General features: G+C 43.3%; 1 protein-coding gene across 44 annotated transcripts in view; it reads left to right on the forward strand.

The window, feature by feature from the left end:
- The window catches only part of LOC308178992 (uncharacterized protein), a 383170-nt gene that overhangs the window by 283290 nt on the left and 81669 nt on the right, over window positions 1–18211 (forward strand). For 42 of the 44 annotated variants that reach the window (XM_080558356.1, XM_080558379.1, XM_080558394.1 and 39 more), the window contains one exon: window positions 1720–1970. The exons of the other annotated variants lie outside the window; for them this stretch is intronic. The gene's annotated coding sequence lies outside the window, so the exon portion shown is untranslated. The remainder of the gene's footprint in view (window positions 1–1719; window positions 1971–18211) is intronic. 44 annotated transcript variants of the gene reach the window in all.

Below are 18211 nucleotides of genomic sequence, written 5' to 3' on the forward strand. Positions count from 1 at the left end.
ATATGGACTGTTTCAGTCCATGTTGCGCAACCCTTTTGCACAATGATTCATTATGCTATCTAGCTTCTTAATATGCTGAATCACTGCATGATCCTTTGCCAGCTTCTTTGTATGCCAACAATAACTTGCTCGTGTTTCAAAGATATAGAGGGCTGCAGAAATCACTGCAGCACAGAGAGCCTTAACATTTGGCTGAAGGAAGTTCTCAGCAGGCTTTAAACTCCTCCACATGGTTGGGGAAGTTATCTTTCAGCTCCTGCTCTCTCTGGATGGCTGTAGGAAATTGCATATGGCTTCCACTTGTCGTTAGAAAGCTGGAGAAGGCCCAAATCCCTGCTCCCTCTACACTGGCAGCAATCAGCCACTTTCACACTGTGGTCCCTTAACTAAGAGAAAGTAAATCAGGCCACGGGGGACCATCTGCATTCAAAGGCTTAGCCTAGTGGAAGCATGGAACCATGGAAAAGACTTAAGAAATGTCCCCATAGCCACATAAGGTGGCCAACGTGGGACTTCCTGACATGTGCTGCCAAAGCCTCCCCTCCATCTCCAGCGTGGCAGTGTGAGGAGGAGGCTAAATTAAACCTTTTCCTGCCGCAGTAGCTGCCATAGTATAACTTTCTTTCATGGCTCTTGGGTATACTGGGTACTGCGTTGGAGTACAACTGCTTATTTTTCATAACTCAGGGGCCTGGTAATGATTTCTGAGTTCTGTTTTAAAAATGAGTTTACTTTATGTCAGTGATGCACAGGACTGGATTGTTGAAGAGGCAGATGATGCTTTCCCTTGGCCATTCTGGAGTTTCTTCTGGTTTGTTGTTGAGAGTTTTTAATTGCAAGTATTTATCTCATCACAAAGAATTCAGAATTGACTGAATATATTCATAGCTATTCTTTAAAAAAAAAAAAGGCAAGATTTTGGTCCGAAAGGAGTATATTACACGGCTTAAAAGCAGGGTTTTTAGAAGGGAATACTCTGTAATTTTTCAATGTATTCTTCTTTCAATACTGTATTGTATTTCCCAACACACATCAGTTAGGTAGCATGGCACAATACTATGTACGTTACGTACTTTGGACAAGCATTTGAAAATACGTTGTATCTCCTATAAGCAGATTAACTTTGACTCCTAATGGAAAATTCTTGGTTTTGAAGGAGGTGTCCTCAAAGACCTTAGGGATGCATTTGCATGTCTGATTTTTAAATGTAATTATGCTAGCAATTTCATATACAAAAGTATCCGCTACTTTTAGGTATCATTACCTGACTGGAACTTGTATGAGACAGGCAACTTTAATGCCTTTCCCCCCTGCTCTGTGCTTATTGCATGCTCAGACTCTATGAGAATCTGTCCATGTGCAGTTAGGCTTTGATGTGAGATATAATAAATATCAGATTTTAAAGAGAAGCATGTACGTGTTTGTCTGACGTGTATTTATAGAAAAGGTCAAGGGACTTACTGTAAGTGTTTTTATTCAGGGTCCTGGGTATGTGAAACATTCTTCATATGGATGCTATAGTTACCATAATATTTATATCTCTGCTTTAGTGATGCCTTTATGTATGTCTAGTTTGTCTCAGCCCTACTTAAGGAGCGTCCTGCATTATTTTTCGGTGTTCTTATGTATTTATTAGTTCACGTCTTCATTCCTATTGCTACCAGCTGTGTTTCACCTTCTTGTCTCCCCCCCTTCTCCTGTGCCCAAATGGTTTTACAGGGCTGCCCTGCCGCAGAAATGGGTCAGACAAGTTACAGGAACTGTGGATTGGTTGGATGGGGATCCACCTAGCAACACCACCACACTAATGCCGGATTGGGAAATTTGCCCTACAGGAGTTTGTCTTGATTAAAGGCTTCAGTCTGTCTTTGCAACACAAACATAGGAGCCCCCATGCTGCTCTCTGAAATTTACAGCGTATTTTCTTTTAACTCAAGCATATTGAAGCAGAACAGAAGAAAGGATCAAAGGTACCGTAATGTTTCTATAAACAAGTACTACTTAGTTTGTTTTTTTTTATCTTGGGTTTATTTTTTTCCAAACAAATCTTCTAGGCACATTAGGCTCAGATTTCATTTTATTGCCAAATCACCAGCTGGCAACAAAATCACATATGTCTGTGTAAATAAAGTAGATGAGAAGCTGAACAGGAGATTGGGAGATGATTCAAGCAGTCATATTGGCATCTACACCTTAAAATTTGCCTGGTTTATCTGTCTATTCAGCAATGTCCTATACAGACCCCTTTTCTGCACGAAATACAAAATTACCCCAAGCTGAGATTTTAGTTTGTGGTTTTCCTCCCTTTTAGTGAATTTACAGGAAAACAGATAATTCTCTAGGACTATAACCCAAAACTTCATTTTTTGTTTGCTCATCAAGCAATGACTAATCCACTCCCTGTTACTCAAATATAGGTGTAACTCTTGTGATGACTGATATTATAAAGAAGAATTTTCACTTTGAGGGACAGATCATCCTTCCTTTGAAGGTAGTGCAATTTTGCAATTGGCTTGAGGGCTCTATTACTGTCTTTTTTGTATGTTTGGATCCACTTGTCAATGCAACATCCAAATTGATTAATTTATCTTTGAGGCCAGAGTTGCTATCCCTTCTCCATTTTTAGATAGGTAATGGCAGAGTCACCTCAGTCTGTAACCTTAAATTATGTTTCTCCATGGCAACATATAATTCCCAGGGGAAAAGCAACAACAACAAGCTGTTCCTTTTTTTTTTTATGCAGACGGATCAGGAAGTTAGTAATTATCATCTTGCTTCAAAAAGCCAATGAGCTAGAACATCTTTTCAGACATGGATGATCTTGAGACACAATTTTTCCCATACAGTCATGAAAGATGGGTTAATTTTGGCTACTTTGTGCTCCTTTTGCATTCTTGGTGAAATAAAATCTGAGTTTCAGATAACTGCTTAAGAATAGGGTATTTGGTTGTATTTGTCTGTTCAAATATCTCTAATCCAAGGGAGATGTTGCTTAATAGAGCTGGATGGTATGTTTCCCTGTCAGAGCAGTGGCACAGAAATACCACAAACAGCTATCAAGGATCTGTTTGCAGGAGCAGTTTTGCCCTTGGTCAATAAACTCTAAAAGAGCCTAATTAATGAGTGGGAAAAGAGCTCTGTTATCTGTGAGGTGGAGGACAGAAATGAAGGGGGTTAAGCAGTAAATATGTTTTGTTTCTTGCTATTTTTTTATATATATATATTTTAATCCTAACCTCTTCCTTTACATCCTCCTCTTAGGAAATTTCAACCCCAACTGAACTGGAGCTCTTGTCCCTACTGAAAGTTAGTTTTTTCTGTCAAGAGATCCAGTTCTTCTCTTTCCTCCCTGCATTTGTTTCCCTTTAGCTCCTAAAGGCAACCTGAACTGTAAATTGGGGGTAAGGTGTTTCAGTTTGGAAAATAGCAGTGCATACTCACTAGCTGACTTTTTTTCCCAAATTGGACAGAACACAGAATACTTCCTACCCCACTCAAAATCATCTGCATGGAAAGATAAAATGGGAGTTAACAAGGGTCAGGTTTATGACAGGGAAAGAAGGCTGCTAATGACCATTATCTATGCCACAGGTTTAACTTCATTACTTTTGCATTAAGTTCTTAATGCCCAAAGCAATAAGCAAACTGAGTCCTGTTGAACTGTAGTAACCTAATCTCTCCAAACGAAATAGAGGGGAAAGCAGAGTCATTTGACACGGCCTTTATTTCATCTTGTTTTCCCATCCCCCATGTGCATATTAGACATGTAGTGAGTTTCCTTTCCTTCTCACAGCCTTTTTCTTTACTTTTTTTTTTTTCTTTCCTTCTCTCCCGAGATTTTTCTGGCTGTCCAAAGCTGTATTTGAAGCAGGATTTACTTTGATCAGAGTGTTTAGGCCTCCTATAACAGTGGATGCAGGGTTTGTCACATACAGATATCTATCTTCATTTTTTTTTTGAAGTTCAGAGTTAGAAAAAATGTGTCCGGAATCAAAAACTTCTGAATTGGAGAGTTAAGGCAAATCGAGCTGGCCATGGTATTGTGGGTCCCAGTAAGTCAGAGCTCAGACATAGGAGAACACACTTGCTGGGTGTTTTGCAGTGTTGTGCCCATTCTCCAGTTTTGCTGACATTTATGGTTCTGAACATGCCCTGCTAGATGTGCAAGCAGTTTAGGTTTGGTGAGCAAAGAACAAACACCAGTAGAGAATTAAATGTAACTCATGATTTAGAATGAGATCAGCATTTCCATTGTTTCAGCTCTTTTCCTACTCACCCTCAACTTTGTCAACTAAAAAATAATGAAATACTCTCTTTTGGTGTGACCTGCAGACTTTTGTTCTGTAGCTGGAAAAGGAAAAGCCATTGAGTAAGAAGAGGGAACACAAACAGATTTCCCAATCTGTGCCGTTTCTAGACCAACAGGCTCAGCTTTTGACAAAGGATTAAAAACTACAGCACATCTTTTTTGGGGTTCCCCAACAGAAAGAGGGAAAGAGCCAGTGCTGGCAGGTGACTGGGAAAACTGTCCAATGGGCAAGAAATATATTGCTGCTTGTAGAAAAAGGATCCCAAAGTGATAGCTGCTTGAGAACTATGATAGATTAGATAGATATAAGAAAATAATATAAACTATGGAGAGTTAAGCAATGGATGTGAAAACCTGTGAAAAAAACTATCAGCAATGTAATATATTACCATAATCCAATATTATAAGGTAACCTCCAGATGAGAACCTCGCACTCTGAGGAATAAGTGCCGAAGGCTGAACATTTATCTTATGACCTGTTCCCTGTTTGGAACAATCAGGGTTACCTGATATTCGGGATGCTGAGAAAATTGTCCCTCTGTAATAATGTTTTCCTGACGTGCAGCACAAAGGGTTTTAGTTTCCTTGTCCCTCTCTGTCTTGGAAGGAACATATCAATGTTTTTTTTCTGTAGCCAGGAAACTGTGGTTAGAATCAGGTCCAGTGAGGCCTGATATATCAGTCTGACAGTCATCATCTGTTTTAAGAAGTGGTATCTCCTCTCTGCAGACCTGTCTGCCTCCTCACTGCTTGGCTTAACACTACGGCTACTTTTTCAGCTTGTACTGGTTGCAGATTCTTCTTCAAATTGCTAACATTTTTTTCACCTTTCTCCCAAATGAGACTTCTCTTGTACTTTTAAAAGGAGAAGGTCAAGTGAACTACAGTGTGTGTCAGTTCAACCTGCAGGGAATGCTGCAGGTAGAAAGAAGTAAACGCAGATCCCACCCCAGGTGTGTGTAAATTCCAGCAAATAAAATGGTCTCTACTACATCTCCGGTACTGTCATAGGAGGATGAGGAGAATCAGCAAAGTGTTTTAAGAAATTGGAAATCTGTAAGTCTTCTCTTACGGGGGTACTGAGCTTGTCTTGCTGAAGAGCTGAGCTTTGCCTCCCTTCTGTGGGAGGGAAGGGAGTGTGTTTAATCCATGTGCTGGGATCTTTAAGATTGCTGACCATCACATTCAAATGTCGCCAACTTCGATAAGTTTCTGGCCTTTCCCAGTTCTCACTATCCTCATGATCTTCCCCATCTCCTGAGTGATGACATCTCTTGATATTGTTCAGCTAATGTGGGAATCACAGAGATACTGTGTTTATTAAGATATCATTGATCAGTTCTGAAAAAAAAAATGAAAAAGACACCAAAAGACATGAAAAAGGCTGCGATTGCAGTAAAATAACCTCTCCCTTCAGTAAAAGAAATGAGAAAAGATGCATCCTTTTTAAACTCTGACTGCAGCCTCCTTTCAGACATGGGAAACAACTTCATTAGATGCCAAATTGGGTACTTAGCCACAAAGTGCCTATTTTTTGAACAAACAAGCTGCCACAGTTCTGAAGTTCAGGGTGAAGAGGGCTTAGGGAGAAGCAACACTATTTTCTAGGAGCGCAGAGCAGATCAAGGGCCGCTGTGCAGTGAACTATATCTGATTCAACACAGCCTGCAAAATTAAATTTTGTTCAGCTTAAGCATTTAATTACTGCAGATGTTCAGGAGATACTCTGTGAAGCATTACCTACTGGGGCCCTTTGGACAGATGCTGTTTGCTTTGACACTCCATCTGTCACTTAGAAATAATCACTGAAGCTTTAACTAGCATAACCCTGCAGGGCTGGTCCCATCAAGGCATGGCATGTAAGAGGTTAAAAATAAGGTCAAGGTCATTGCGTGCCATGCATGTTAGAAGGTCAGTGAGTGATGATTACCACTTCTTGCTCTCCCAAATTTTCAGTAAAGAGCACTGTAGGCATCATTACAAAAAGCCTTTTGCTTTCTGGAAGATCTTCAAATACAAATGATATTTGCCCTATAGTTTGTTAGAGCCCTACGTTCAGAGTGGATTTTGGAGATGAGCAAGATAGGATAGCAAAAAATGGGAATTGCTCAGGTGTGTTGTCTTGAAATACTTCATCCTCGTGTCTTTTGCATCTCTATGTTATTTCTAAGCACAGATTCCATGGAAACTTTTGATTTACTCTTATTTTATGCATTATCCTAATGGCTATACAATTTCTATTTTATTAGGTTTCTGCGGATTAATTATTTGACCAGTATCCTCTCTTCTGTTGGCTCTCGGATTGTAGTATCTGGACCTTTTACTAAGATGTCCATCAACCATTCCCAGCCCCGTTTGGTCAGTGAGACTTTTCCGTTCTCTGAATTGCCGGTAACAGATTCACAAAGCTGAAAACTTTTCCAGGCCCCAAGTACACATCACCATGAGTTTAGACTTGCCTACAGCAATTGTGATTGACTCATAATTAACAGTACTTATGTCACCACTAAGTTTATGGCATGATCAGTTCCTCTCTTTGTCAGGAGTAACTTCCCGAGGCTGCTGCCTTCTCCCCACCCCGGCGGTTACAACAAGGGTATTCAGCAGTGCTAAGAGGGTCGCCAGGAAGCATTAGTTAGTTACTAGCAGAATGAAGCTGCTAGCATCGATCTCTCAGATGGGAGACCTTGTGGCTAGTAGATTACCTTTTCATCCTACCCCTAATAAACAACTACTTTTTATATGTCACCTTCCTTTCTGGATGATTGTAGGGGATGTCAGCTAGCTAGTAAGTGCTCTCGTTGCTTTGTCAGGCTCATCAGGTAGGAAGCATTCAGGATAGGTTTTTTTCTGAATTGGTGACTTGGTTATAGGTAATACCATCTTTTCCACTCCTCATTTTCTTCCCAGTCCTGGGCCCCATCTAAGTAGATTACAGCCATTGATTTAAACATTCAGTCATGCACATCATTCTGCGAGGATCAGTAATAGCAGCTAGGTCAAATGAGTGCTTATAAATGACTAATTCTATTTCCTCTTGTTTATTACCCAGGCTTTTGGCATTGGTATAGTACGTTACAGTATAGTTAATTAAATAATTTCTTCTTCCCATCCTCTCTTTGCATTCAGTGCCTTCTTGACCACAGCCTCCACTGGAAATCCATCAAGGGCCAGGTTTGCTGCTGCTGTTGGTAGATGATGGCTGAGGGCTCTCCTGGCCTCCCTGGGGTCCTTCCAGGTGGGAGACGAGTGCTGCAGCATGAGAAGCTACCCCCACCCGTGCTATTCCTGTCTTGCATCTAAGCTGAGAGCTGAGAGATGGAGGTCAGGGGCTCCCTTGTGGCTTTTATTTTGTCCTGTAACATACAATTCTGTCTCTTCCCTGGCCTTCTGTATTGGCATATTACTGTGCTGTGCCATCTTTTTGGTCTCTACCCCATATTGAAAGAAATAGCTGGTATCAAGGAATATGCTTTGCATCATGAAATCAATTAGCCTTGTTCAGTGGACTTTCTGGAGATTCTTATTTCTTGCATCCTGACTTATGCTTCTATGTCTGATTTCTATTACTGCTTACCCTTTATGTATATTTTGTTCCCTTCTTCAACTGAGGGAGAATATTTTTTTCCTATTAAGTGTTGGCTGCAACTCCTCATCCCAGGATTTAAATAGACTAGCATTTTTTTTTCTTCTGTTTTACCAGCACTAAATTCACACAAAATAACAGAAAGCCAAGCCCATACACCATCAAACAGAGACACTCTCACAGTGTGGTGACCCTCTTTCTGTCACCTGCCACATTTCTTATGCTCAACCTACAGCTGTGAAACTTTTCCCCCTCTTTTCCAACAACAAAGTCCAAAGAACACTCCTCAGTTTGATGCCTGTCTCAATTTGCAGAACATCCTTGGACAGAAATGACATTGATAGCAGCGAGAGAAGAGTCTTCATGAAAGCAGCAAGCAGCCTTTCATTGCCAGCTCCTCCGGTGGGTCTGCGCTAATAACAGCCATGCTGCAAACTTTATTTAGTTTGTATGGGCCTGTTCCAGAGCCTTCCTATTGACTTCAGGGGTACTGGATCAGTCTGTATGGTAGCTACAGCTTTGCTTTATGACTCAGTATCACTGCTTTGGAACAGACTCTGACAGATCAGTCAGATTTTCCATTAAAACATTCTCTGAGGATAGAAATGAGTGCTCAGCTAGCTGCCTGCTGACAAAAATGTCTGATTTTTCACTTGTGTATTTTTCCCAAATAACTTTCCCCTTTGCTATTAGAAACTTCAGGGTTTCAGGTGGGACACTTTGGGAGTGTCTTATGAAGAGCTGAGAATATCTGCTTGAATCTTTGCCAGCTAGTCCTGTGTCTGAATGTTCTTTGTGTCCTTTCAGTCTGTTCCCATGCTGCTACCTGAAATGAGAGGAAACTGATTTTTTAGATGTGCAGACCGTATTTCCAACTAGTCTTCTGTGATAGCAGTTGCTATCGTATGACTAATTGATCTGTGACTAAATAGCTGTGATAGTAAAATCAGTTTAGCCTAATACCATAAAAATCAAACCTAAAGCTGTGACTTTAAAGCAGTACTTGTGTGCTGAGCATGTTCTCCATTAGAGAAAAGAAGACTGTTCGCATTACCAAGCTAAAGTATATATTTGCCTCTTACCATATAAACTTTTCCAGAGGTTGGCTTTCTTTGGACTGTATTTTTTTTCTGTTTTCTTTCTGACTGCAAATCAGACCTGAGTTTTGTAGTCTGACTAGTGTTTTATTTTGGTCATTTCATTCTTGGAAGTGATCCGAGGTGCAGAGTGAATTTGCCCACGTAACACATCTGCTACTTCTCTGATGCTGTTCCATATTGAGTGCTGGTCCATCCATACTGCACTCAAGTTCAGCACCAGGAAGGAAGGGGATGCATTTCTCTTCATACAAAGTAGATTGCTGGTCACAGTTGCTTTTCAGCCTCTTTCTCTAGCAGGTAGGGAGAGGCACAGAGGTGCAAAAGGATTTCAGTCAGCAGGAAAAAGAGGATGTGTGTGTGACAGCACTCAATGAGGATGCACAAGTGCATAGGGAAGTTGTAGATGAAGGTAACTTTGCCCAGAAATTCATGAGACATCTCCTGCTATTCATTTATCTTTCTCCCTAATGACAGGGAAAGATAGAAGATTGCTTGATCAGAGCAAATACAGGTAGTGATATAAGTGGTTGCATCTTCATTGTCTTCATGGTAGTTAGGAAAATCCCTGCTAGGCACCCCTGGGAACATAGACTTGCACTTCTGTGATGGAGTTGTGTCTGAACAAAGAGAAATTGGGATGGAGTAGACTGAAGTCACAGAGCAAACCTTGGCACGCAATGGTGAAGTCAGAGCATTAGAAGAAAAATACTTCCTGCAACTCAGTGCTCAGAAGAAGAAAAGAAGTAAACAGCAAATTATTAACAATTCGCAGTTTTGTTGATGTCTGCTCCTCTTGTTGGTTTTCTTCCTCTCTGTTCTAGGAACTCTAGAGTAGTGCTATAAGGAATAATCAATTAATGCTTAGAAAGCAATTATAATGATTCCCAGTTTACACATGAATAAACAGAATGCAGCTTAGGTGACTGAATCACAATCATTTTCTGAGTCTGATAGGGCATGGGCAGCAACAAAGAGCCTGCTCAGCACTTATGCTCTAATTGCTATTTTGCTGGAAAAGTTGGGGCTGGAGATCAAACAGACAGAAATGAGTTATAAAGCTCTCTGAATGTAAATTGCTCTGCCCTGTGTTTAAAAACAAAAACAAACCAACGCTACATGCTGTAGTGATTTCACAAGTACAACACAGCTAAGGCAAGACTGGTTGAGGTTTCACAGGATGACCATGGGTCATGCCAAGGGCAGGGCCCAAGCATTGTGACTGTAGTGCTGTGCTTAACCACAAGGCCATCTTTCCTCCCTCTGAGAACTTGATGTTTTACTACAGAGTACCTCATCATATAACTCCGTATGTGATATGTTCTCCTGTGGTCAGCCTGAAACATGGTTAATGTAGAAGTGTACTTATTACGTGGGGCATAATTCGTAATGTCTTTCTTTTATTGGAGAATTCACCGCTTCAGTTCAAACGAGTGGCCTGGTACTGTAATTCCTCATTGATGTTATTCACAGTTCTGCACGTCCAGTGAGTAAGTGCCTTTTGTACTATGTGGTGAGATAGGAGATGATACGTTGTAAGGATCGTTTTTTTCTCTTTTCACCTCTTGGGACAAAGGTGTTGCCATGATGTAAAAACAAGTCAGGATGAAGTTCCCTCTTCGTGTTTGGGGACATATTTTTGCAATTTGAAAGCCCACAAAGACCATGCAATTTTAGAAAAGCAAGCACAAGCTTTGGTATTGTACTTCGTACCCTAACAGCCAAAAGAGCAAGCCAGCTTTCGAGACCTCCAGGGTCATTTTATTTTTTGGGCTGATGCCTGAAGCAGGAAGGAAACAGCTTGATCTGTAGGTTCTGCTTTGAGCTTCCAGTGTTGGCAGCAAAAAGCAACTTCTTTTGACGTGCAAGTTGACTTTAACCAATGGAGAAAGCTGTATGGGCCAGTAGGCTCATAGAATCCTAGAATGGTTTGGGTTGGAAGGGACCTTAAAGATCACCTTATTCCAACCCCCCTGCCATGGGGGTTGCCCATAAGTTGCCGTTATATTCAAGTGCTGCTGTTCAGAGCCATAGTACAGTTCCTTGTCTGTCACAGAGCCGGTTTATTTTTGATCTCTTCAGTCTATACTTGACATTCCAGCCGTTTTTCTGTCTCTCTCTCTACTTAATTTCAGGCTTTTTCTCTCCAGGCTTTTTCAGGTTTTTCATTTTTCCTTGTTTGTCTGAAATCCATCTTGGAGACACTTGTTGCCCTGTTCTCTGATCTGTTTTGAGCCTCTGCCAGCTGCTGCTGCCATTGGATAAAACGACTGAGTCACCACTTTGTGAATTTTGCATTTGCTTGTGGGGTGGCAGAGCCAAGGCCATCATGAACAAATCAAGCAACCACAACAAAGGCCCCAAACACAAACACTGGGACTTAACCTCAAAGCATATGCTGAAGCCCGATGAGGTGACAGCCAGCGAAATGCATACCAAAGGACCTCAAAGCATTACTCAGTCTCAGTCCTACTTTAACCACATCAGAGGCATACACCTCACACAGCCCGAGATCAGGGGAGAGGGTGGAAGGCAAAGGTAGCGGTGACCAAAGGACCTTTTTGCTTCTTCTAGAATGAATTTATCAGAGCTGAGCAGCAGATGGGGGTGGGTGAGGGGGAGAAACGAGGGGAAAAAAAGCCTAGGGTTATTGGGTGCAGCAAAGCTGCAGTTGAACAAAGCAGCAGAAAATGCAAGAGGGAAGGTCCAGCTTGGCAGACTGGCTCCTTCTCTGCATGGTCTCCTGTGATTTTGGGTCCAAATGACTTTTGCCTTGCTTCAGCTGGGACAGCTGGGCAGTTCGCTTCCCCAGACCAGCACCAATTCCCTGAAGCAACGGCAACGCCTAGCATGTGGGCAGTGCTTCTCTTGGTGTGTGTGGTTCGATCTGTACCTGCTCCTGTGAGATTGTCCTGGTGCTGACTTGTTTGCAGTAGTGTTTTCTCATTTCCAGTGCTTTCTAAATGTCCTGCTTATTAGCATAAGAAACATTATTATCAGGAAACAAGTAGTGTCTCTGGTTGACCTGAAGGGCCAGAAATGTTTGGGCTTTTCACACCTCTGTCTGCTGGCATAAGAGCTTGCCAAAAGGTGATTTTTGCCCTGTGTGCCAGCAGTGATTGCCTAAACACAGGGTTAATCAGCTCTGTGCTGCTGGTAGATGTTTTATTGCTTAACTTTGGGTTGATCAGGGTCACCTCTATGCTACCAGCAGAAGCTGGTGGGCATTTCCCATAACCGCGGTATGAGGGCTCTGTGGCTGCCCCCAGGTTTGGTGGCTTTTGTTGCCAGCATGTTTCATTAGGGATGGGCAGGTGAAGGACTGAAATGCACACATCCAGACTGCAAGCACGGGATGGGACTGTATCCATTTGGTTAAAATATCCCAGCCTGTTAGGTTGGAAATAGCCCTATAGTAAAAAAGATTTTTCTTTCTTTGGCCCTGATGCAAAGGGGAAATGGGTTCCTATTTGCATTGTCCCCACAGTGTTTGTGTAATTAATGTACGTGGGGGTTCTCCCTCCTCCACCCTCTCCCAAGGTAAAAAATGACCTTGTCAAAACTTAGATTACAAAATCTTAGTTACTAAGCAATGGGTAGGGCCCCACTGGGATGGCATCCCGGCTCCTGAAATGGTATGTATAGTAAAAACTAATAAAAATGGTGTCAGAGGCTCTCAGGCTTCCAAGTCCCCTGCTGTGCGACCCCCTGATCCCAATTTATTAGCTGAACCCAGGGAAGCAGACAAACCTCGCTGGCTCCAGACTGTAGGCTCCAAGAAGGGAAATAATGCGAGCTCCAGAGCGGCGGCTCCAGAGCAGGAGGGGAGGAGAGGGAGGGAAGCCCTGGTGGAAAACGGGGGGCCGAGACTAGGCCCGGAGGGCACTGCTGACAAGAGCCATCTGAACAGGATGGGGAAGGGAAGCTGGCTCCATGAGATCTCCATACCTTGGCGTTCAGATGCTTTAAACGTGTCAGAGAGGAAGGGAAGGAAGGGGGTGGGGAGAACGGGCTTGTGAGGAGGCAACAAACAAACCAAAGTGGTTTCCTTTCATGTATTAGCAGCGTGCTTCACTCTGCGCTCACCTTGTGCTGGTGACCGAGGATTTAGCAGCTGGGGGTGGCAGATGGAGTGGCAGAGAAGTGTCCTGCAGGTCAGAGGGGGTGCGTCTTCCCCTCCCCACTCCCAACTGCATGGGTTTTTCTTCAAAGCGTTAAAGGCGATGCAGCACGTCGCGGTACCGTGACCCCCCTGGATTTCCTCTGTACTATCTGATACACCTGGCAATTGTAGCATGTTGCATGAGGGAGGTATGATTTTTTTTTTTTCTTTTTTATTGAAAAGCTGCCAAAGCAAAGTGATATTGATGAGGATGGCTCATTTCGATTAGCAGAGGCTGGCTAAGGACCAGCGCCCCCCCCCCCGGCCTGTTTCCCTCCCCCTCTTCTGCCTCGGACAAGAGGCCTGCATTCGGTTCAGCAGTTGTCTGTCCAGTTTGTGCTTCCCATCTGCGCCCAAATCAAGCTTAAGTAGGGGCAAGAAGCATTACAATAACTCTCCTTGTTTAATGCCAGCTATTGCATTTGAAGTGTTTTGGCTTCCCAGGGGTGATCTTATCAGGAGAAGGCGATGCACTTTTGTGGAGGCATGATTACGCAGTAAAGCGGCTCGTGATGAAAATGAATGGATTAAGGCTGTGGGGAAGGCAACAGCAACAGAACTGGCCTCATGCCTTTGCCAAGTCTTTATACCTGTGTAATTTGCTGTTTGGAAATGCATCTGGGGTTTCCTGAGGAGGGACCAGCCCAGTGTTTCTTCTGCCCAGTGGCCTTAATGTTTGTTGCTCAGAGCAAAGGAGGGCAGGCCTGTGGCTTTGGCTGCCCTAGTGCCGTCTGCCTTGTACCAAACAGGGCTGTGGTTACGCTCCAGCTTACCTGGAGGGATTTGGGAGAAGGACCCCTGGATGTAAAACCAGTACAGATGACAAATGTGGGGGCTGGCAAAGCCTGTGTGTACAGGCAGGTTTTCTCCTTCATGCTATTAGGCTGCAGCTCCATAAACCTGCGTTCTCCTGGCTCTGTTTTATTTCTTTTTAAATTACTGCCAGGGCAATCAGTTAAAACAACCACGTCGTTTGTGTTTTCTGTAGTCAAACACAGGAATCCTTAAACATTGTCTAATGAAAAGAAATGTAACTTACTCGCTCCGTAGCTGTAATCATCACGAGTCTGAGAGCTAGCAGGGGTCTTTGGTAGAAGATCAAGATGTACTTTGTGCTCTGTGTGCACTGCAACCAAAGGGAGCCTAAACTGCGCCAGATTGGGCTCACGTGTTGCTGTTGTTGAATAAAGGAACCTGAAATGCTGCTCGTGATCTGCAGCTTGGTGCTTCCCCGGTGCTTTGCCATGCAATGAAGTGGATGAGAGCCTTTGGAGGGAAAGGTGGGCGATGAAGGGGTACATGGCTGGGAAATGATGCTGTGCCTGCGCGTCCCGGGGCTGAGGGTAGGAGGGTATGGTCATGGGTGCTGTAGCTCATGCCTCCATGTGCCGTGTCCATGGGGCTGAAAACAGAGGTGGAAGGATGGTCCCGAACAGGTAGGGTCCCTTCTGTACAGGCTTCAGTAAGAAGCAGCCTCAAACCTGAACTAATAGCAGTCACACTGCTTCAGGACATGTGTTAGGCTTTCTGATATGGATGCATCGTCTGGATACTGGTCTGTGGATAGCTGCAGCCATGCCCTACAAGCCCTTCCTGAGGTTTCAGAAGGGGAAGGCAGCTCCCCTGGATGAGTGCTGTTGTACGGTTTGGCTGTGGTGGACCCTCTGTATCCTCAGTTTCAGGGCAATGGTCTGTTTGCCCTACTTGTGTGCTGAAGAAGTGCAGGGGTGAAGAGCTGTGAGTTCTTAATGTGGATCTCCCATAACCTTGGGCGGGTTGCACTCACTGTATGGTCCTTGCTATTTGTGTCTGAAGCATCATTTTTCTCCTGATAAGCTGAAATTCTGTGTGTTGTTGGATGATTTTTATCTTGCCATCACAGGCAGCATGCACTTTAAGTGTGAAAGGAACTGCTTTGCTTTGTAATTTAGGCACGAGGAGGGATTATTTTGCAAGAGGTCATGGGAAAGTGAGAGAAGTTATGGTCAAGTTGTGCCCTCTGGAATATGCTGTGGGATGAAGATGTGGAGAGAGATATCTTCACTTTTCTTCTTTTCCCTTCTTTGTTGATGATTCAGAGCAGAAATGATCTGGATCGTTTTATGTCAGAAAAGATGCTGGGCTGATCTGAAACAAAAGGAGAAAAGCAAGTCACTGTTTCAAGTGAGTTTGTGGTTCAGTTGAACGAAAGCCCAGTCTTGCCAACTCATGGTTTGATCATCAGTGCCACAGTGCATAGTCCTTTCTTACAGCTCCAGCTCTTGAGTTATGGAAGATCTTAAAATAAATCCCCCACACTTCTCCGTAAGTTTTGTCATTACGAAGAAAATGTACGAAACGTGACCTCAGTGTACCCCGAGGACTGAGGAACTGGAAGGCAATGGATTAAAAATTGGCTCAGACTGCAAAGTGAGAAAGAGGCTGACACACAGTCCATGTCTAAAGACAAAGGAAAAATGGGTTTTCAGTATTCCTACTCAGACTTTGAACAACACAAAAGAAGTTCCTGTGCTTGTGACCTAACAAGGAGCTTCAGATCACCTATTTGTAGCTGTATGGATGGAGCTAAGTGAGTGGGAGTTGAATTCAGAAGTGTCGTGGAGATGTTTCGCACATGTGAAGGCAGGAGAGCAGCTCTTCTGAGTTTTGACCAGTGCTGTGGTCTTGGTCGTGTTTGTGTAAATCCGTGGAATAACACTGTCCTGTGTAAATCAATGTTTTCTTCCTAAGTTGTAGAACAAACCAAAAAAGTGAAAAGAGATCCGCTTCTGCCCACCTCTGGCACAAAGTGACAGAAAGGGTTTGGGTTTTGTTGGTAACGGTGATGGGGTTTTCTTGGTTGTTTTCCTATCTTCTTAAAACTAAGATCAAGGAGGAAGGAGTTAAAATCTCTGTTCGCAGTAAGGCACTTTTGTCCCTTAGTGGGACAAAGTAGTAAGGTGTATGCACACATGCAGTGAACACTGTGCTTGATGACTGTCAGTGCCACTGGATGGTCACCTCCAGGTGGATGTTCCTGCACAGAAAATGCTTGAATTAATGCAACAGTTCCAGCTTTGAGAGCACTGAAAGTGGCACATGCGTTTAGAAGTATGGCAAATGCAGTCATAGGATGCCAGTGAACAAACTAATTCGGTAACATGAAGGAAACATCGCCTGTGCCTGTTCCTGACCTTGAGCACAGGCAGGCAGCACTTGGGAGCATGGAATGTATTTTATCCCTTTCTGCTGTATCAGTTGGTTTAGGAAAGAGATTTCCTTGAACAGAAAAAAAGATGCTGGCAAGTTCAGGGTTGGTTTCTGGATGGCACTGAAGGGCAAGGCTAGGTTAGGCCATAGCAGGGGTGTTTGCCAGGGCAAGTTTGCTGACAGTGACTGGAGCAGGCAGGAAGAGCGACACTGAGAAACGTTCACCTGGGTATGTGAAACACGCTCCGTGAATTGAGATGTGAAGTAGGCCAGCAAAGATGTAAAGGACAAGAAAGGAGTACGGGAGCATCTCCCTCAGGTCAGTTTTTGGACGCAATAACCTGTTCCTGTCATGCTATGTTAATGTAAATAGGTTAATGACTGGTTTGTATTTTGCCATTAATCCTGCCTCTGATTTCTACTTAGGTGCAGTTATGACTTTGCCAAGTAATTCCAGAGGGACTGGTCAGAGGTGAATTTAGCAAAGAAAAACAAAGTTCAAGGAATCTACCCTAATTTCAGTGTAACCTGATAGAGATTATGCAGAAACATTGCTGCCACCACTGTGTGAGACAGCACTGATCCGTCCCACCTTGCCGGTGTGCAAGGCAGGGATTTGGGGTACAGACACAAATGGGTGCTGTGCTCCCGAGAGGGTGGTAGCTCCCAAACCCCGCTGAGCTTCTCTGAGCATTGCAGATTGCAAAACAACCCCTTTGATGCAAAATACCCAATGTCTGCTTCATTGGTGTCTCACCCAGGAGAGAGAGAAATAGTTCTGAATTAATCTGTAGTTGCCTTATATTTAAGAAATTGTTCTTAAAAAAAAAAAAAAAAAGAAAGAAAATCTGCTGAATTTTTTGTTTTAAGTATTAATCTTGCTGTTTGAGGAGAGAATTTCTTCCTTGGTTTAGTTGCTCAGCTTTTCTTAAACTGAGTCTAATTTATGAGATCAGGGCACCATGGCCTGCAGTCTTTCCACTAATTCAGACATTAGGGATAAAACCAAAGGGCAGAGCCGAGCCTGGGGAATAGAGAATAGCATTGCAGTGCAGTCATGTTATTTACACAAGCATGGCAGTCCATAGTCCTAGTGAAGACATCTCACCTTTCTGAAGTTTGAAACGTTGAGGGCTACAGAGATAAGAGGAGCAGAAAAGCCTGGAACAGTGCAAGAATAAATACTGGTTTTGTAATAAATACTGGTTATATGGAGCCTGATGGGGAGGGAGCATCTTGTGAGCAGACTATGGAGCCTCGGATCTACAAATGATGGTACCAGGCTTATTCCCTCTTTATTCCCATTGTCAAAAGCCTTTTCTTTTTCTTGCCATCCAGAGGCAGGCGGGCAGGGGTTGTCTGGGTGAGAACAAAGCACGTGCCCCTTTCCCAGGGCTTGTCAGCGCGGCGGGGATGTGGGTATGGCAGGGAGAGGGGGGCTCCGAATGGACCTTCTCAGGAGGTGAACTGGCTGTCACTTAACGGCTCAGGTGATTTGCAGTGTCTGTGTACTGGCAAAAAAAAATCTTTCTCCAGTGTATTTGGGAAAGACATAATAGCCTGGTCATGTGCTGGAAAGAAATGACTCATTTCATATTGGGTCTAAGTGAAACTAGCGTAGTACTCATTTTTATGCAACTCTAGTAAATTGTACTTATTAAAAAGGAGGGGGGGAGGGAGGAGGGACAATTACCTAAAGTTTAACCACCATGTACTAGAAAATTAATTTAGAAATATGGTTGACCTCAGCTTCCTTGTAATGAAAATCTGCTGACAGATCTTGTGATTTCGTTTCTCTTTTTAAAGCAGCCTTTGGGGTTGCTTGCAGTTCAGTTATCAGTCCCAGCTACTGAGTCAAACCCTGGCTG

Source organism: Anser brachyrhynchus, assembly GCF_964034855.1.
Source record: "Anser brachyrhynchus genome assembly, chromosome: 16".
Taxonomy (NCBI): domain Eukaryota; kingdom Metazoa; phylum Chordata; class Aves; order Anseriformes; family Anatidae; genus Anser; species Anser brachyrhynchus.